Here is a 21,967-nt window from a genome sequence, read left to right as displayed (position 1 = left end):
GAGAAGACATGGCTATAAGTGAATGCTGTAGAGGACAGAACACTAATATGTGTATATATCAGAATAAGACCAATTCAACATTGTGAAGATAAACATGAAGTCATGTTGATATTGAGGACAAACCAAATGCGAAGACATAGAAAATGTAACGCCATGAGAAAAACACTTCAAAAAGAAGAATTTGGTGGTGGCGTTACCCACCTTATAGGAAGTATTAGACCCAGACACGACGCACAGTTATCGTGGCGCTCCGAAGTCGAATTCCGCATTAATATATTCACACGCAGAGTGTAAGTCTTCATTGATTGAAGACATATATTACTTTGTGTGTTGCACACCTAAGTCATCAACATGCATAAGTGTTAGGATGTGTGACTGATCACAAGAGATTTGAGGATTCCAAGATATTTAGCTCACACCGCAACTTGCAAAACCTTTTCTCATCCAAGGGCTTTGTGAAGATATCTGCCAATTGCTCTTCAGTGTTGACGTGTATGATATCAATATCTTCCTTCATGACATGATCTCTGAGAAAGTGATGACGAATTTCAATGTGCTTTGTCTTCGAGTGCTGAACTGGGTTGTTGGCAATCTTGATGGCGCTTTCGTTGTCACAGTAGAGTGGTACTTGTTTCAGATGGATGCCATAGTCCTTGAGTGTTTGCTTCATCCATAGAAGCTGAGCGCAGCAAGATCCAGCAGCAATGTATTCAGATTCAGCAGTGGAGAGTGATACATAGTTCTGCTTCTTTGAAGACCAACAGACAAGTGATCGTCCTAGAAAGTGACATGTGCCTGATGTAGACTTGCGATCCACCTTGTCACTAGCATAATCAGCATCCGAGAATCCAACTAGATCAAACTCTGAGCCCTTTGGATGCCATAATCCTAGTGTTGGGGTGTAAGCCAAATATCGAAGAATTCGCTTCACAGCTAAGTGATGCGATTCCTTTGGTGCCGCTTGAAATAGAGCACACATGCAAACACTAAGCATGATATCTGGCCTAGATGCACATAAATAAAGTAAAGAACCAATCATGGAACGGTATACCTTTTGATCGAACTCTTTACCATTGGCGTCAGTACCGAGATGACTCTTGGTTGGCATTGGCGTCGTATAACCTTAGCAGTCTTGCATACCAAACTTCTTCAGGCAATCTTTGAGATATTTCTCTTGAGATATGAAGATTCCATTGCTTTGCTGACGAATTTGAAGACCAAGGAAGAACTTCAGCTCACCCATCATGGACATCTGATATTGCTCTTGCATCATGTGTCCAAACTCATCACTGTATTTCTGGTTGGTGCAGCCGAAGATAATGTCATCCACATATATTTGGCACACAAACAGTTCACCATCATATGTCTTCGTGAAGAGTGTGGGATCCAGGGAACCAGGTTTGAAACCTTTGCTCTTCAGGAAGTCTTTGAGTGTGTCGTACCAAGCGCGAGGGGCTTGTTTGAGGCCATATAGTGCCTTGTTTAGCTTGTACACCATATCAGGATGTTTTGGATCTTCAAAGCCAGGAGGTTGTGCAACATACAGTTCTTCTTCAATCTTTCCGTTGAGAAATGCACTCTTCACATCCATTTGATACAGCAGGATGTTGTGATGATTTGCATAGGCTAGTAATATGCGAATAGCTTCAAGCCTAGCCACAGAAGCAAATGTTTCGTCGAAGTCAATCCCTTCAACTTGAGTGTATCCTTGAGCAACGAGACGGGCCTTGTTTCTGACAACTTGACCATGCTCATCTTGCTTGTTGCGATATATCCATTTTGTGCCTATTATGTTGTGCTTGCGGGGGTCAGGACGCTTGACAAGTTCCCAGACATTGTTCAGCTTGAACTGTTGAAGCTCTTCTTGCATAGCTTGAATCCATCCAGGTTCCATGAAGGCTTCAGCAACCTTCTTGGGTTCAGATATTGAGACAAATACAAAGTGCCCACAAAAATTTGCTAGCTGTGTTTCTCTTGAAAGAGTGAGTGGACCAGGCGCATTGATGCTATCAATTATCTTCTCAATCTGTACTTCATTTGCAACACAAGGATGAACCGGACGAAGATTTTGCTCTTGCTGATCATTGTCATCGTTAGGAGGATTGTCTTCGGGCTGAGCACTGTCTTCAGGTTGATTGGGTGCAGAAATGATAAGTTCCTCTTCAGGTTGTGCTTCATTTGGTATGATTTCTCCAGTTCCCATGAGCTTGATGGATTCACTTAGTGGAACTTCATCTAGCACATTCGGCAGGTGCTCTCAGTGAGGAGTTCATAGGATGTTTTCTTCAGAAGCTTGTGAAGATAAACACGGTTGATGACATGGCATGCAGTATCAATAGCTTCAGGCCAGAACTTTCTTGGAGTCTTGTATTCATCGAGCATCGTCCGAGCCATCTCAATGAGTGTTCTGTTCTTGCGCTCCACGATGCCATTCTGCTGAGGTGTGCACGGAGCGGAGAACTCATGAGTGATTCCCAATGTATCCAAGTAAAGGTCAAGGCTGGTGTTCTTGAACTCAGTGCCGTTGTCACTTCTGATATGCTTGATCTTGACGCCATAGTTGTTCATGGCACAGTTGGCGAAGCGTCTGAAGACATCCTGCACTTCAGTCTTGTAGAGAATTATGTGCACCCACGTATATCTTGAATAATCATCAACAATCACGAAGCCATAGAGACAAGCAGTACTAGTGAGAGTAGAAGAGTGAGTAGGGCCAAATAAGTCCATGTGTAGCAGCTCGAAGGGTTGAGATGTCGTCATGATTGTCTTCGAGGGATGCTTGGCCCTTGTCATCTTTCCAGCTCCGCAGGCACCGCACAAGTGATCCTTCTTGAACTTGACGGCCCCGATGCCTATGACATGCTTCTTCTTTGCGAGAGTGTGCAAGTTCCTCATGCCAGCATGCCCTAGCCTTCGATGCCAGAGCCAGCACTCTGAAGCTTTTGCTAGAATACATAAGGCAAGCTGTGGTCCTGCTGAGAAATCTACCATGTACAGATCATCTTTCCGGTACCCTTCAAAGACTAGAGACTTGTCAGATTCCATTAGTACAAGGCAACGATATTTTCCAAATATCACAACCATGTTCAAGTCGCAAAGCATTGAGACAGACATTAAGTTGAAACCAAGGGATTCAACAAGCATCACTTTTATCCATGTGCTGATCCTTTGTGATTGCAACTCTACCTAGACCCAATACCTTGCTTTTACTAGTGTCAGCAAATGTGATGTGACTCTTGTCAGATGGACGTAAGGTTGAGTCCGTGAGAAGACTTCGATCACCAGTCATATGATTAGTACATCCGCTGTCCATAATCCATTCTGAAGCATGAGGTGTCATACCCTACAGTACAGTTAGGGGGATAGGCTTCACCCAGAGTATTGTGAAGCATAAACATTTGACGGACAAGAGGATTATCAAAGCTCAGATCAAGATTAGGACTGATATGATGATTGGCAAGCGATTCAGGAACAAAATACATAGTAAGACCATTTGGGCATTTGATCTTGCGCCCTACAAGATGTTTTAGGTCCCCAGCATTAGCATCAGACGCCTTTGATTTTCAGCTAGAGACCTTTCCCTGCAAAAGAAAGTTAATTCTTCTTAACCACCCACATCTTCAGGGGTGGCTTAGAAGCAATGAGTCTAAGTGCAGCATCTGAGAACTTTTGCTTTGAAGCCCTAGCAAATAGCCTTGCAGGAGGTGAATAGTACTCATATGAATAAGCAGAAAAGTTCTTAGTTTTATGAACATAGCGGTTTGAAGAAACACGCTCATATTCATAACTCTGAGTATGATTTCCCTGCAAAACATTGGCGTTAGGGTGACTCAGGTGAGTCCTCTGTCTGTATGAAGCCTTTGGACCATATGAAGCCTTTGGTCTGGGATTTTTCTTCTTCCCAGGTGGTGTCATGATGACATTCACAGGAAGATTCTCAAGACAACTTTTGGGAACCCAGATCTTCTTCATAGGTGGCCCATTCCTGCAGTTAGTACCAATATACCTGGCAAACACTTCACCATTCTGATTCTTAAACATTTTATATTTTGCATCAAAGGATTCATCAATGATAATAGGGTTAGCACAAGTGAAGCCAGATAAGGTGGATGGATCCACTGAAGGTCCCTTTGCAGCAACCCCTGTGGTTTTGGGGTACTGCTCAGGCTTCCAGTAGGAGCCATCAACATTCATTTTCCTCTCGAACCCAACACCCTCTTTCCTAGGGTTTCGGTTCAGAATCAGCTTTTTGAGGACATCACACAGTGTCTGATGCCCTTTGAGACTTTTGTACATCCCTATTTCAAGCAATGTCTTCAACCTAGCATTTTCATCAGCAATAGTAGTGGTATCCTCGGCAGAGGGGTTAGTTACCACATCAACAGTTGAAGATATTGCAACAGTAGCAGCAGTAGAACATTCAGCAACAGAAGTAACGTTATCACGCTCAAGGCATTTTAGACATGGTGGTTCAAATCCTTCCTGAGCGGGACTGATCTGTTGAGCGCGAAGTGACTCATTCTCTTTTTGAAGATCTTCATGAGCCGCTCTCAATTTCTCAAGCTCTTGCTTCCTTTGAAGATAATCATAGGAAAGCTTTTCATGAGTAGTTGAGAGCGTTTCATGACGACTTTCAAGTTCCTGGTACTTAGCATGAAGATTTTTTATGTCTTCAATTAAGGACTGAGAACGGGTCATTTCCGCGTCCAACAGGTCATCGCTTTTGTCTAACAGTTTTTGAGTATGTTCCATAGCTTTCTGTTGTTCAGTTGCAATTTTAGAAGTGTTTTGTAGCTGGGTTTGGATTCACAATCAGAGTCATCTTCACTCGATGTTTGAAAGTAAGCATCGCATGATTTTACATTGGCACCACATGCCATGAAGCAGTAGGTGGGAGCAGAGTCGTCCTTGTCATTAGCATCGGCATTGGTGACGGGGCCATTGTCTTCAGTGTTGAAGATAGACTTGGCAACGTAGGCTGTAGCTAGAGACAAACTTGCAACGCCAGGGTCAGACTCCTCCTCAGACTCCACCTCCGCCTCCTCAGAAGCAGACTCCTCCTCTGAATCCATCTCCTTGCCAACAAAAGCACGAGCCTTGCCAGATGAGCACATCTTATGAGATGAAGACTTGGATGAGGACTTGGAAGAAGACTTTGAGGATTTCTTCTTCTTGTTGTCATCAGAATCATATTCCTTGCTCTTCTTCTTCTTCTTCTTCTTGTTCTCATTGTCCCACTATGGACACTCAGAGATGTAGTGTCAAGGTTTCTTGCACTTGTGACATGTTCTCTTCTTGTAGTCATGAGTGGAAGCTTCATCATTTCTTGAGTTGGATCGTGAAGACTTTCTGAAGCCCTTCTTCTTAGTGAACTTCTGGAACTTCTTCACAAGCATAGCAAGCTCCTTTCCAATGTCTTCAGGATCACTAGAACTGCAGTCAGATTCTTCTTCAGATGAGGAAACAGCTTTTGCCTTCAAAGCACGAGTTCGGCCATAGTTGGGACCATAAATATCTCTTTTCTCAGATAGCTGGAACTCATGTGTGTTGAGCCTCTCAAGTATGTCAGACGGATCGAGTGTCTTGAAGTCAGGGCGTTCTTGTATCATCAGGGCAAGGGTGTCGAACGAGCTGTCAAGTGATCTCAGCAGTGTCTTGACGATTTCATGCTTGGTGATCTCAGTGGCGCCGAGAGCACGAAGCTCATTTGTGATGTCAGTGAGGCGATCAAACGTGAGCTGGACATTCTCATTGTCGTTTCTCTTGAAGCGGTTGAAGAAGTTGCGAAGAACACTGATCCTTTGATCTCTCTGGGTTGAGACGCCTTCGTTGACCTTGGAGAGCCAGTCCCAGACTAGCTTCAACGTTTCCAGAGCACTCACACAGCCATACTGTCCTTTGGTCAGATGACCACAGATGATGTTCTTGGCAGTAGAATCCAGTTGAATGAACTTCTTGACATCAGCAGGGGTGACACCTTCACCAGTCTTGGGGACACCATTCTTGATGACATACCAGAGGTCGACATCACTGGCTTCAAGATGCATGCGAATCTTATTCTTCTAGTAGGGATATTCAGTTCCATCGAAGACGGGGCAAGCAGCGGAGACTTTGATTATCCCTGCAGTCGACATAGCTAAAACTCCAGGTGGTCAAACCGAATCACACAGGACAAGGGAGTACCTTGCTCTGATACCAATTGAAAGTGCTAGTTATCGACTAGAGGGGGGTGAATAGGCGATTTTTATGTAAGTCTTCAAAACATGGGAGTTTCGAAGACAAACAATAGAAATGAACCTATTGACATGCATCGGAAGGTAGACTACACTAGACAAGCCATAAACAAGTATTCAATGAAGTGAAAGCACGAAGACTAATAGCAGCTAGGTAGTAGTGATCAGGATGGAAGACGGTATGAAGCCAAACAACAATAGTAGTCACACAGTGAAGATAAACAGGTAGTGCAAATAGGCAATGACTTCACAAAGACAAACTGTAAATAAAGAGAGGGAGACGATAGAACCAGTCACTTGGCAAAGACAAGGATTTGTTGGACCAGTTCCAGTTGCTGTGGCAACTGTACGTCTAGTTAAGGAGGCTGAGATTTAACTCAGAAGACCGTGTCTTCACCTTATTCCCCTTGAGCTAAGGACACCCAGTCCTCGCCCAATCACTCTGGTATGCCTTCAAGGTAGACTTCCAAACCTTCACAGACTTTGTTCACCGGCAATCCACAATGACTCTTGGATGCTCAGAACGCGGCGCCTAACCGGCTGGAGGATTCACATTCCTCAAGTGTAACAAGTCTTCAGGTCACGCGGACAGAAAGACTTCAATGATGCCTAACACTCTTTGGCTCTGGGTGTTTGGGCTTTGTCCTCGCAAGGATTTCTCTCTCTCAAAAGCTTCGGAGGTGGGTTACTCTCAAACGACAAAAGCCGTGCACTAACTCTGAGCAGCCACCAATTTATGGTGTAGGGGGGTGGGCTATTTATAGCCACTAGGCAACCCGACCTGATGTGTCCGAAATGACCCTGGGTCACTAAGGAACTGACACGTGTTCCAACGGTCAGATTTCAAACACACGCGGCAGCTTGACTTGGGCTTCAAGTAAAGCTGACTCATCCTCCTCTGGATAAGATTTGCTCTCATTGTCTTCACTCGAAGACATAGGATTTGGTTGAGCATCACTTCAGTCACTCTGACTTTGTTCACTTGGACCCCACTTAACAGTACGGTGGTACCTATGACGCAACAAAGAAGAAAAGGAAACAACTAAGTCTTCGTGCTCCATAGTCTTCACGCGTTGTCTTCTCATGTCATAGTGAATATCTTCACATACCACCATTGTCTTCAATGTCTTCATACATTTTTAGGGGTCATCTCGGTAGGTAAACCGAATCAATGAGGGACTACTACCTGTGTTATCCTGCAATTCTCACAAACACATTAGTCCCTCAACCAGGTTTGTCGTCAATACTCCAAAACCAACTAGGGGTGGCACTAGATGCACTTACAAGACGTAAGTGCCTTGGAAATTTGCCTGAAAGGCATCTTCGAGGGCCTCTCAGTTACAAATAGAATGAGGAGGTGGGCCGTTAAGCCAATGCCTAGTCGGCCCCTTTAACTTGAGCGACAAGTATTTGATGGCATGGAGGTCGTCTCTATTAGCCATGTGTATATGGAGAAGGAAATCTTCAGTCCATACTGCTGGGTCTGTAGTGCCATCGTAGGACTCTTTGTTAATGGGCTTAAACCCTTCTGGAAACTGATGTTCCATTACCCTATCTATAAAACAGAACGGGTGGGCTGGACCTCGAAACCGGGTAGTATCCCGTCGGAGGTCTGGAGAGAGCCGTGTGTAGGCTTGATCTCGAGCACGGCCTTTCCTGTCTACCCAGACACCGTAGCCGTCAGACCCGCGGCCGCGCATCCTATTGATCCGTAGATGGACCGAGGAGGCGCTTGTTTGCCTCAATGTGACATTGAACATCGTGAGGGTCTAGGTAGTCCACGAGTTCCTTACCATAACGGCATGGGTCGGTCGAGTATTGAGGTTTTCTCGCACTGGCCTGTCCCGGCCTCTAGGGTGTCGGTCAGGCACATCGACGCCCAGTTCTTCATCAAACTCCAGCAATATACATTAGTGTGGGTATGATTTTGGCATGCTATGGTGTCGGTCTTCGAGATCTTGTTCGGCCGAGAGTACTTCGACCCGCTTTTCGTTCACTGCATCTGTATTCCCTTCCAGCAGCTGCTGCTGCTTGCATTTCATACTTCGAGTGGTGGCGACGAGGCGTCGCCTAAAGCGTTCTTGTTTGAAGGGGTCTTCGGGGACGATGTAGTCATCGGTTATGAGGCTCTCGTCTTCCTTGGACTCCCGCATGTAATTCTCGTCGGCCCCTTCAAAGAGGTCCTTGGGATTTTGTTCAGGACCGCCTTTCTACACTGGGGAGGCTTGAAAATCCTCTCCAGAGTTATTTGCGTCGCCGGCAGTTGCCTCGCCATTATCAGGTGTGGCGTTGTTGCCACTAGGTTCCCCGTTGTTGCCCCTTCTACGTCTGCGCTGACGTCTTGGAAGGATCTGGGGGTGTCCACCATATAGACATCGTAGGTGGATGTCATAGTCCACTTGCCAGTTGATACGTCCATTTTGCATCATGCTTTTATATCGATATTTATTGCATTATGGGCTGTTATTATACATTATGTCACAACACTTATGCCTATTGACTCTTATTTTACAAGGTTTACATAAGGAGGGAGAATGCCGGCAGCTGGAATTCTGGGCTAGAAAAGGAGCAAATATTAGAGACCTATTCTGCACAACTCCAAAAGTCCTGAAACTCCACGAAAGTTGTTTTTGGAAATAATAGAAAATACTGAGCGGAAGAAATACCAGAGGGGGCCCACACCCTTGCCACGAGGGTGGGGGCGCGCCCTACCCCCCTGGGCGCGCCCCCTGCCTCGTGGGCCCCCTGTTGGCCCTCCGGTGCCCATCTTCTGCTATATGAAGTCTTTCATCTGAAGAAAAATCAGAAGCAAGCTTTTGGGACGAGACTCCGCCGCCACGAGGCGGAACCTTGGCGGAACCAATCTAGGGCTCCGGCAGAGCTATTCTGCCGGGGACACTTCCCTCCGGGAGGGGGAAATCATCGCCATCGTCATCACCAACGCCCCTCTCATCGGGAGGGGGGCCAATCTCCATCAACATCTGCACCAGCACCATCTCCTCTCAAACCCTAGTTCATCTCTTGTATGCAATTCTTGTCTCTAAGTCTGGGATTGGTACCTGTAGGTTGCTAGTAGTGTTGATTACTCCTTGTAGTTGATGCTAGTTGGTTTATTTGGTGGAAGATCATATGTTCAGATCCTTTATGCATATTAATACTCCTCTGATTATGAACATGAATATGCTTTGTGAGTAGTTACGTTTGTTCCTGAGGACATGGGAGAAGTCTTGCTATTAGTAGTCATGTGAATTTGGTATTCATTCGATATTTTGATGAGATGTATGTTGTCTCTCCTCTAGTGGTGTTATGTGAACGTCGACTACATGACACTTCACCATTATTTGGGCCTAGAGGAAGGCATTGGGAAGTAATAAGTAGATGATGGGTTGCTAGAGTGACAGAAGCTTAAACCCTAGTTTATGCGTTGCTTCGTAAGGGGCTGATTTGGATCCACTTGTTTCATGCTATGGTTAGGTTTACCTTAATACTTCTTTTGTAGTTGCGGATGCTTGCAATAGGAGTTAATCATAAGTGGGATGCTTGTGCAAGTAAGGACAGCACCCAAGCACCGGTCCACCCACATATCAAATTATCAAAGTACCAAAGGCGAATCATATGAACGTGATGAAAACTAGCTTGACGATAATTCCCATGTGTCCTCGGGAGTGTTTTCCTTCATATAAGAGTTTGTTCAGGCTTGTCCTTTGGTACAAAAAGGATTGGGCCACCTTGCTGAACTTTATTTACTTTTGTTACTTGTTGCTCATTACAAATTATCTTATCACAAAACTATCTGTTATCTATAATTTCAGTGCTTGCAGAGAATACCTTGCTGAAAACCGCTTATCATTTCCTTTTGCTCCTTGTTGGGTTCGACACTCTTACTTATCGAAAGGACTACGATAGGTCCCCTATACTTGTGGGTCATCAGACTCTTTTCTGGCACGGTTGCCGGGGAGTGAAGCGCCTTTGGTAGGTGGAATTTGGTAAGGGAAAATTTATATAATGTGCTAAAATTTACTGTCACTTGTAAATATGGAAAGTAATCCTCTGAGGGGCTTGTTCGGGGTATCTTCACCCCGACCAGTAGAGCAAAGAGTTGCTCCTCAACCTAGTGAACCTACTAAAAATGAAAATGTCTACTTTGAAATTCCTTCAGGTGTGGTAGAAAAACTGCTAGCTAATCCTTTTGCAGGAGATGGAACATTACATCCTGATGAGCACCTAATATATGTGGATGAAGTTTGTGGATTATTTAAGCTCGCAGGTATGCCCGATGATGTTATCAAGAAGAAGGTCTTCCCTTTATCTTTGAAGGGAGATGCATTGACATGGTATAGGCTATGTGATGATATGGGATCATGGAACTACAAACAATTGAAATTGGAATTTCATCAGAAGTTTTATCCTATGCATCTTGTTCACCGTGATCGCAATTATATATATAATTTTCGGCCTCGCGAAGGAGAAAGCATCGCTCAAGCTTGGGGGAGGCTTAAATCAATGTTATATTCATGCCCCAATCATGAGCTTTCAAGAGAAATGATTATTCAAAATTTTTATGCTCAGCTTTCTGATAACAATCGCACCATGCTCGATACTTCTTGTGCTGGCTCTTTTATGATGAAGACTATTGAATTAAAATGGGATTTACTGGAAAGAATTAAACACAACTCTGAAGATTGGGATCTCGATGAAGGTAAGGAGTCAGGTATGACACCTAAGTTTGATTGTGTTAAATCTTTTATGGATACCGATGTTTTCCGTAAATTTAGCACTAAATATGGACTTGACTCTGAGATAGTAGCTTATTTCTATGAATCTTTTGCTACTCATGTCGATCTCCCTAAAGAGAAGTGGTTTAAATATCATCCTCCCATAGAAGTAAAAGTAGCTGCACCTATTAAAGTTGGAGAAAAGACTATTACTTATAATGATCCTATTGTTCCTACTGCTTATGTTGAGAAACCACCTTTTCCTGTTAGGATAAAAGATCATGCTAAAGCTTCAACTGTGGTTCGTAAAAGCAATATTAGAACTTATACACCTCCTGAGCAAGTTAAAGTTGAACCTAATATTGCTATGGTTAAAGATCTCTTAGCTGATAATATTGATGGGCATGTTATTTATTTCTGTAATGAGACTACTAGAATTGCTAAACCTTGTGCTAAAGATAAACATAGACCAGTGGTAGGCATGCCTGTTATTTCTGTTAAAATAGGATATCATTGTTATCATGGCGTATGTGATATGGGTGCTAGTGCTAGTGCAATACCTATTGACTTATACAAAGAAATTATGCATGATATTGCACCTACTGAGTTAGAAGAAATTGATGTCACAATTAAACTTGCCAATAGAGATACTATATCACCAATTGGAATTGTTAGAGATGTTGAAGTCTTGTGTGGGAAAACTAAATATCCTGCTGATTTTCTTGTTCTTGGTTCCCCACAAGATAGCTTTTGTCCCATTATATTTGGTAGACCCTTCTTAAACACTGTTAATGCTAAGATAGGCTGCGAGAAGGATGTTGTTACTATTGGTCTAGGTGATATGTCTCATGAGTTTAATTTCTCTAAATTTTGTAGACAACACCGTGAAGAGGAATTACCTAGTAAAGATGAAATTATTGGTCTTGCTTCTATTGCCGTACCTCCTAGTGATCCTTTAGAACAATATTTGCTTGACCATGAAAATGATATGTTTATGAATGAAAGAAGGGAAATAGATGAAGTGTTCTTTAAACAGGGACCCATTCTGAAACACAACCTGCCTGTTGAAATCCTAGGGGATCCTCCTCCACCCAAGGGTGATCCCGTGTTTGAGCTTAAACCATTGCCTGATACTCTTAAATATGCTTATCTTGATGAAAAGAAGATATATCCTGTTATTATTAGTGCTAACCTTTCAGAGAAGGAGGAAGAAAAATTATTGAAAACTCTGAAGAAGCACCGTGCCGCTATTGGATATACTCTTGATGATCTTAAGGGCATTAGTCCTACACTATGTCAACACAAAATAAATTTGGAGAAAGATGCCAAACCAGTTATTGATCACCAACGACGGCTTAATCCTAAAATCAACGAAGTGGTAAGAAAGGAAATACTAAAGCTCCTTGAGGCAGGTATAATTTATCCCGTTGCTGATAGTCAGTGGGTAAGTCATGTCCATTGTGTCCCTAAGAAGGGAGGTATTACTGTCGTTCCTAATGATAAAGATGAATTGATTCCGCAAAGAATTATTATAGGTTATAGGATGGTAATTGATTTCCGAAAATTAAATAAAGCTACTAAAAAGGATCATTACCCCTTACCTTTTATTGATCAAATGCTAGAAAGATTATCCAAACATACACATTTTTGCTTTCTAGATGGTTATTCCGGCTTCTCCCAAATACCTGTGTCAGCGGATGATCAAGCTAAGACCACTTTTACTTGCCCTTTCGGTACTTTGCTTATAGATGTATGCCTTTTGGTTTATGTAATGCACCTGCTACCTTTCAAAGATGCATGATGGCTATATTCTCTGACTTTTGTGAAAAGATTTGTGACATTTTCATGGACGATTTCTCCGTCTATGGATCCTCTTTTGATGATTTCTTAAGCAACCTTGATCGAGTTTTGCAGATATGTGAAGAAACTTATCTTGTCTTGAATAGGGAAAAGTGCCACTTTATGGTTAATGAAGGTATTGTCTTGGGGCATAAAATTTCTGAAAGAGGTATTGAAGTTGATAAAGCTAAATTTGATGCTATTGAAAAGATGCCATGTCCAAAGGACATCAAAGGTATAAGAAGTTTCCTTGGTCACGCCGGATTTTATAGGAGGTTCATTAAGGACTTCTCAAAAATTTCGCGGCCTCTGACTAATTTATTACAAAAAGATATACCATTTGTCTTTGATGATGATTGTGTAGAAGCATTTGAAATACTTAAGAAAGCATTGATTTCTGCACCTATCGTTCAGCCACCTGATTGGAATTTACCCTTTGAAATAAGTGTGATGCTAGTGATTATGCTGTAGGTGTTGTTCTATGGCAAAGAGTTGATAAGAAATTAAATGTTATTCAAGATGCTAGTAAAACTCTAGACAATGCCCAAAGAAATTATGCTACTACTGAAAAAGAATTCTTAGCAGTTGTATTTGCTTGTGATAAGTTCAGACCTTATATTGTTGATTCTAAAGTAACTATTCACACTAATCATGCTGCTATTAAATACCTTATGGAAAAGAAAGATGCTAAACCTAGAATTATTAGATGGGTTCTCTTGCTACAAGAATTTGATTTGCATATTATTGATAGAAAGGGAGCTGAGAACCCCGTTGCAGACAACTTGTCTAGGTTAGAAAATGTTCTTGATGACCCACTACCTATTGATGATAGCTTTCCCGATGAACAACTGAATGTCATAAATGCTTCTCATACTACTCCATGCTATGCTGATTACGCTAATTACATTGTTGCTAAATTTATACCACCTAGTTTCACATACCAGCAAAAGAAAAAGTTTTTCTATGATTTGAGACATTACTTTTGGGATGACCCACATCTTTATAAAGAAGGAGTAGATGGTGTTATTAGACGTTGTGTACCTGAGCATGAACAGGAACAGATCCTACGCAAGTGTCACTCCGAAGCTTATGGAGGACACCACGCTGGAGATAGAACTGCACATAAGGTATTGCAATCCGGTTTTTATTGGCCTACTCTCTTCAAGGATGCTCGTAAGTTTGTCTTATCTTGTGATGAATGTCAAAGAATTGGTAATATTAGTAGACATCAAGAAATGCCTATGAATTATTCACTTCTTATTGAACCATTTGATGTTTGGGGCTTTGATTATATGGGACCTTTTCCTGCCTCTAAAGGATACACACATATTTTAGTTGCTGTTGATTACGTTACTAAGTGGGAAAAGTGCCACTTTATGGTTAATGAAGGTATTGTCTTGGGGCATAAAGTTTCTGAAAGAGGTATTGAGGTTGATAAAGCCAAGGTTGATGCTATTGAAAAGATGCCATGTCCCAAGGACATCAAAGGTATAAGAAGCTTCCTTGGTCACGTCGGGTTTTATAGGAGGTTCATTAAGGACTTATCAAAAATTTCTCGGCCTCTAACTAATCTATTACAAAAAGATATACCATTTGTGTTTGATGATGATTGTGTAGAAGCATTTGAAATACTTAAGAAAGCATTGATCTCTGCACCTATTGTTCAGCCACCTGATTGGAATTTACCCTTTGAAATCATCTGTGATGCTAGTGATTATGTTGTAGGTGCTATTCTAGGGCAAAGAGTTGATAAGAAATTAAATGTTATTCAATATGCTAGTAAAACTCTAGACAATGCCCGGAGAAATTATGCTACTACTGAAAAAGAATTCTAGCAGTTGTATTTGCTTGTGATAAGTTCAGACCTTATATTGTTGATTCTAAAGTAACTATTCACACTAATCATGCTGCTATTAAATATCTTATGGAAAAGAAAGATGCTAAACCTAGACTTATTAGATGGGTTCTCTTGCTACAAGAATTTGATTTGCATATTATTGATAGAAAGGGAGCTGATAACCCCGTTGTAGACAACTTGTCTAGGCTAGAGAATGTTCTTGATGACCCACTACCTATTGATGATAGCTTTCCTGATGAGCAATTAAATGTCATAAATGCTTCTCGTACTGCTCCATGGTATGTTGATTATGCTAATTACATCGTTGCTAAATTCATACCACCTAGTTTCACATACCAGCAAAAGAAAAGGTTTTTCTATGATTTGAGACATTACTTTTGGGATGACCCGCATCTTTATAAAGAAGGAGTAGATGGTGTTATTAGACGTTGTGTACCTGAGCATGAACAGGAACAGATCCTACGCAAGTGTCACTCCGAAGCTTATGGAGGACACCATGCTGGAGATAGAACTACACATAAGGTATTGCAATCCGGTTTTTATTGGCCTACTCTCTTCAAGGATGCCCGTAAGTTTGTCTTATCCTGTGATGAATGTCAAAGAATTGGTAATATTAGTAGATGTCAAGAAATGCCTATGAAATATTCACTTGTTATTGAGCCATTTGATGTTTGGGGCTTTGATTATATGGGACCTTTTCCTGCCTCTAATGGATATACACATATTTTAGTTGTTGTTGATTACGTTACTAAGTGGGTAGAAGCTATTCCAACTAGTAGTGTTGATCATAACACTTCTATTAAAATGCTTAAAGAAGTTATTTTTCCGAGGTTTGGAGTCCCTAGATATTTAATGACTGATGGTGGTTCACATTTTATTCATGGTGCTTTCCGTAAAATGCCTGCTAAGTATGATGTTAATCATAGAATTGCATCTCCTTATCATCCACAGTCTAGTGGTCAAGTAGAATTGAGTAATAGAGAACTCAAATTAATTTTGCAAAAGACTGTTAATAGATCTAGAAAGAATTGGTCCAAGAAACTCGATGATGCATTATGGGCCTATAGAAATGCATATAAAAATCCTATGGGTATGTCTCCGTATAAAATGGTTTATGGAAAAGCATGTCACTTACCTCTCGAACTAGAACATAAGGCTTATTGGGCCATTAAAGAGCTCAATTATGATTTCAAACTCGCCGGAGAGAAGAGGTTATTTGACATTAGCTCACTTGATGAATGGAGAACCCAAGCCTATGAGAATGCCAAGTTTTTTAAAGAAAAAGTTAAAAGATGGCATGACAAAAGGATACAAAAGCGTGAGTTTAATGTAGGTGATTATGTATTGCTATACAACTCTCATTTAAGATTTTTTGCAGGAAAACTTCTCTCTAAATGGGAAGGTCCTTACGTTATCAAGGAGGTCTATCGTTCCGGTGCCACAAAAATCAACAACTTCGAAGGCACAAACCCGAAGGTGGTGAACGGTCAAAGAATTAAACATTATATCTCAGGTAATCCCATAAATGTTGAAACCAATGTTATTGAAACCGTAACCCCGGAGGAATACATAAGGGACACTTTCCGGAACGTTTTAGACTCCGAAAAGGAATAGGTATGTGGTACGGTAAGTAAACCGACTCCAAAACAGTTCTAATGGCAATTTTTCTCCGTTTTGGAATATTTAGAAAATAGAAAAATAAGAAGCAGTCCGGGAAGGACATGAGGCCTCCACGAGGGTGGAGGGCGCGCCCTACCCCCTGGGCGCGCCCCCTGCCTCGTGGGCACCTCGTGTGCTCTCCGGACTCCGTTTTCCTACACGTTACGTATTTTGGTCGGTAAAAATTCATTATATAATCTCTCGAAGGTTTTTACTCCTGTATCACGCAAATATCCTCTGTTTTCATTTCGAGCTGTTTTTCTGACAGATCTACATCACCATGACGTCTCCGAGCGCCCCCAAGGACAAGTTCTTCGAGAAGGTCATCAACCCTTACCTCGCGGAGGTGCTGCGACACCCTCAAACCATTGAGATGCGTGATGGGTTGCTGCACATCCGCGATGTTGAGGGACCCAAGGGGACCGGAAGCGTGGAGACGAGGCTCGAAGCAATGGAGCAACAAGTTTTCAAGTGCCAGGGGATGGTGGAACATTGACTCAACTCCAACCACATGATGATCGCGGAGTTCACCAACAACCACAAGCTGGATGCCCAGAATATCGGGGATACCATCTTCAAGCTTCACGAGAAGATCGAGCATCTCCAAGCCCAAATCTATGACCTGCAAAACCAAAACCGTGAGTATGAATATAGATTCAAGAGGATGAGTTTGGCTGCAGATTTAAGGATCCCGGAGACTCGATCATCCTTCTATGATGGTGAGCCTATGCCTTGGAAGATGGACGACAAGCCTTCATCATCAACAACCCCTTCACTAGCAAAGGAGACATAATCACATGGGTATGGGCACTCTCCTTGGCAACTGCCAAGCTTGGGGGAGGTGCCATGGTATCGTATCACCATCACACTCTTATCTTTACCTTTTTCTTAGTTCGATCCTTTTAGAAATATCTTGATCTAGTAGAATAAAGTTTTTGGTATGATCTAGTTTTGAGTTTTGCTTTATGATCCCTTTATGTAATTAAGTCCGTGAGTTATATAATAAAGATTAGTGTTGAGTCAAGGGCTTGATTATTTTTCCATGATCTTGAGTGAATAAAAGGAAAGAGAAAAGAATAAAAAGAAACAAATAGATCATATTGATCTTATGGAGAGTAATGACTTCACAAAGAAAGAGTATGATGATTAAAAGTTGTTGAGAGTTGACAAACATAGTTTTGGTCATCATTGCAATTAATAGGAAGTAATAAAGAAAGAGAGGTTTCACATATAAATATACTATCTTGGACATCTTTTATGATTGGGAGCACTCATTAAAATATGACATGCTAAAGAGTTGATGTTGGACAAGGATGACAACGTAATGGGTTATCTTTTCTTATATCTGAGATAAAGTATATTCTCATGGATCATCCAACATGTTGAGCTTGCCTTTCCCCCTCATGCTAGCCAAATTCTTTGCACCAAGTAGAGATGCTACTTGTGCTTCCAAATACCCTTAAACCTAGTTTTGCCATGAGAGTCCACCATATCTACCTATGGATTGAGTAAGATCCTTCAAGTAAGTTGTCATCAGTGCAAGCAATAAAAATTGCTCTCTAAATATGTATGATTGATTGGTGTGGAGGAAATAAGCTTTATACGATCTTGTGATGTGGAAGAAATAAAAGCGACACACTGCATAATAAAGGTCCATATCACAAGTGGCAATATAAAGTGATGTTCTTTCGCATTAAGATTTTGTGCATCCAACCCTAAAAGCGCATGGCAACCTCTGCTTCCCTCTGCGAAGGACCTATCTTTTATTATTATCTTCTACCTTATCCAAGAGTCATGGTGATCTTCACCTTTCCTTTTTACATTTTATCCTTTGGCAAGCACAGGATGTTGGAAAGATCCTGATACATATATCTAATTGGATGTAAGTTAGCATGAACTATTATTGTTGACATTACCCTTGAGGTAAGAGGTTGGGAGGCGAAACTATAAGCCCCTATCTTTCTCTGTGTCCGATTAAAACTCCGTAACCACAAGTATTGCGTGAGTGTTAGCAATTGTGAAAGATTAAATGGTAGTTGAGTATGTGGACTTGCTAAAAAGCTCTGACATAGACTCTTTCTGATGTTATGATAAATTGCAATTGCTTCAATGACTGAGATTATAGTTTGTTAGTTCTCAATAAAGTTTCTGATTCATACTTTGCATTGTGAATAGATTATTACTTGAGCATAAGAAATCATATGACAATATCCATATATGTCGCTGTTATAAGATTAACCATGATGCCCTCATGTCCGCATTTTATTTTATCGACACCTCTACCTCTAAACATGTGGACATATTTATCGTTATCAGCTTCCGCTTGAGGACAAGCGAGGTCTAAGCTTGGGGGAGTTGATACGTCCATTTTGCATCATGCTTTTATATCGATATTTATTGCATTATGGGCTGTTATTATACATTATGTCACAATACTTATGCCTATTCTCTCTTATTTTACAAGGTTTACATAAGGAGGGAGAATGCCGGCAGCTGGAATTCTGGGCTGGAAAAGGAGCAAATATTAGAGACCTATTCTGCACAACTCCAAACGTCCTGAAACTCCACAAAAGTTGTTTTTGGAAATAATAAAAAACACTGAGCGGAAGAAATACAAGAGGGGGCCCACACCCTGGCCACGAGGGTGGGGGGCGCGCCCTACCCCCCTGGGCGCACCCCCTGCCTCGTGGGCCCCCTGTTGGCCCTTCGGTGTCCATCTTCTGCTATATGAAGTCTTTCGTTCGAAGAAAAATCAGAAGCAAGCTTTCGGGATGAGACTCCACCGCCATGAGGGGGAACCTTGGCGGAACAAATCTAGGGCTCCGGCAGAGCTGTTCTGCCGGGGACACTTCCCTCCGGGAGGGAGAAATCATTGCCATCGTCATCACCAACGCTCCTCTCATCGGGAGGGGGCCAATCTCCATCAACATCTTCACCAGCGCCATCTCCTCTCAAACCCTAGTTCATCTCTTGTATCCAATTCTTGTCTCTAAGTCTGGGATTGGTACCTGTAGGTTGCTAGTAGTGTTGATTACTCCTTGTAGTTGATGCTAGTTGGTTTATTTGGTGGAAGATCATATGTTCAGATCCTTTATGCATATTAATACTCCTCTAATTATGAACATGAATATGCTTTGTGAGTAGTTACGTTTGTTCCTGAGGACATGGGAGAAGTCTTGCTATTAGTAGTCATGTGAATTTGGTATTCGTTCGATATTTTGATGAGATGTATGTTGTCTCTCCTCTAGTGGTGTTATGTGAACGTCGACTACATGACACTTCACCATTATTTGGGCCTAGAGGAAGGCATTGGGAAGTAATAAGTAGATGATGGGTTGCTAGAGTGACAGAAGCTTAAACCCTAGTTTATGCGTTGCTTCGTAAGGGGCTGATTTGGATCCACTTGTTTCATGCTATGGTTAGGTTTACCTTAATACTTCTTTTGTAGTTGCGGATGCTTGCAATAGGAGTTAATCATAAGTGGGATTCTTGTCCAAGTAAGGACAGCACCCAAGCACCGGTCCACCCACATATCAAATTATCAAAGTACCGAACACGAATCATATGAACGTCATGAAAACTAGCTTGACGATAATTCCCATGTTTCCTCGGGAGCGTTTTCCTTCATGTAAGAGTTTGTCCAGGCTTGTCTTTTGCTACAAAAAGGATTGGGCCACCTTGCTGCACTTTATTTACTTTTGTTACTTGTTGCTCGTTACAAATTATCTTATCACAAAACTATCAGTTATCTATAATTTCAGTGCTTGCAGAGAACCTTGCTGAAAACCGCTTATCATTTCCTTCTGCTCCTCGTTGGGTTCGACACTCTTACTTATCGAAAGGACTACGATAGATCCCCTATACTTGTGGGTCATCACCAGTGTTTACCGGGGCGAAGTGTGTTCTCTAGGGCCCTCGGCATCTTCATCCATGTCTGTGGCCTCGTCATAGTCAAACACATCGGTTAAGTCATCCACTATGGTGACTATGTGGGTGGTGGGTGGGGCGTAAATTTCCTGATTGTCGGCTTTAAGTCAGATCTTGTCGTAAACATAAGTCCTGCCATCCGAGATAGACATGCTCTGGATACGATCAAGCATCTCGTTCAGGTGAGATGGTTCTTCGGAGTTCATGGCCTGGCTATAAGCGGGGCTGACTTGAAGTATGTCTGGCATATAGCCTGGCACATTTTTGGCATGGAGAGGATCTGAGGGTGATCCTAGATCCTGCGCTGAGGTTGGCTTTAAGTCTGACACAATTTTGGAGATGGGGGCCGGGTCCAAGCCCGGACCGGTGGTCATGGGGAGATTGCCTCGAGTCGTTACATCGGGATTCTTTGGTGATGCCGAGGAGTCTGATCCAAAGTCCTCGAAGGAGATTGGTTCCGGAGTCACATCTCCGGTGCCTGACAGATCCTTAACTCGGTCGGGTGTCCAGCCTGATAGGATGCGTTCACCACGGGCATCTGCAATGTACTCTAGGCCTCCAAAGGTCATGATCTGACCCGGGGCGTAGTTCTTGATGGAGACCAGATGGCAAATTGAGTCGACATAGAAGACCATGCTGCCGAACACAAAAAGTTGGCTGGAACATAGACGTTCCCGAGGCTGTTGCTGCAGTTGATCTGTAGATATGCCATCGATCCTTCTATCGATCTCACAGTAGAATTCTCAATTAAAGCACTAGTGTTTGTTTGAAATCCGACAGACCTCGGGGTAGGGGGTCTCGAGCTATAGATCTCGGATCATGGGTAACAAGAACAGGGAGACGGTGTTTACCCAGGTTCGGGCCCTCTTGATGGAGGTAAAACCCTATGTCCTGCTCTTGTTTATATTGGTCAAGATGTATCAAGTACATAGTTGATCTACCTCGAGATCGTAAGATGTGTTCTAACTCTAGGTCTAGGTGAATGATATTGTGTTGATGTCCCCTCTACGGGCTAAACTCTTTGGCTTATATACACGCCAGGTAGGGTATCTAGGGATAAAAGGTTGGTATCTTGGCATGGAGACGGTAGGAGAAGTCTTGGAGTATACGACAAGTCTTTGATAGATGCGGTCCTGATCATGCCCCGTCGTGCAGCTTCCGGAGTCCACCTCGAGAATAATGAGGGCCCATCAGCCCATTCCGAGGAGCATGGGCCGACTAGGTTAGTACCCCTAGTCCAAGACGCTAACACGCATTCTTGCCAAGACCCTCAGTCCCATCAAAGGCCACAATTCTAACACTGAAGAAGTTGTTGGCATCATGAAGAATCTACGATTTAACATCATTCATGGGATTTCCATCAATATCCATGATTTATTCATGAGGACTTTGGTCATAGTGGCTTAATCGCCTTTCGATTTGAAGCCTTATGCTCCATGGATTATGAGATTCATCAGATCCAAGTCTTCAATCGATTACAGAGCAGATTGTCGGAATCATCCCAGTTTTATGCCAGAGGTTGAAATTCTTCAAAGCACAATTTCTTTAGTCCCTAGCAAAAGCCAAGGCAGTTATTGATGAAGGAATTCATCCCCTTGATGGACAATTTTGTCAGCCTGCCTCACAATCCCCTTGATGACTTACCAAGAACTCCTTATCACCCTGCATCATAAGGTCGACCAAAACCATGACTGGACAAGGCGTCAACTTGCTGCTATTCATGCTAATATGACAGT

Source organism: Triticum aestivum, chromosome 7D (genome assembly GCF_018294505.1).
Source record: "Triticum aestivum cultivar Chinese Spring chromosome 7D, IWGSC CS RefSeq v2.1, whole genome shotgun sequence".
In the NCBI taxonomy this organism is placed as follows: domain Eukaryota; kingdom Viridiplantae; phylum Streptophyta; class Magnoliopsida; order Poales; family Poaceae; genus Triticum; species Triticum aestivum.
The sequence above is the reverse complement of the archived record's forward strand: the minus strand, read 5'-3'. Positions refer to the sequence as shown.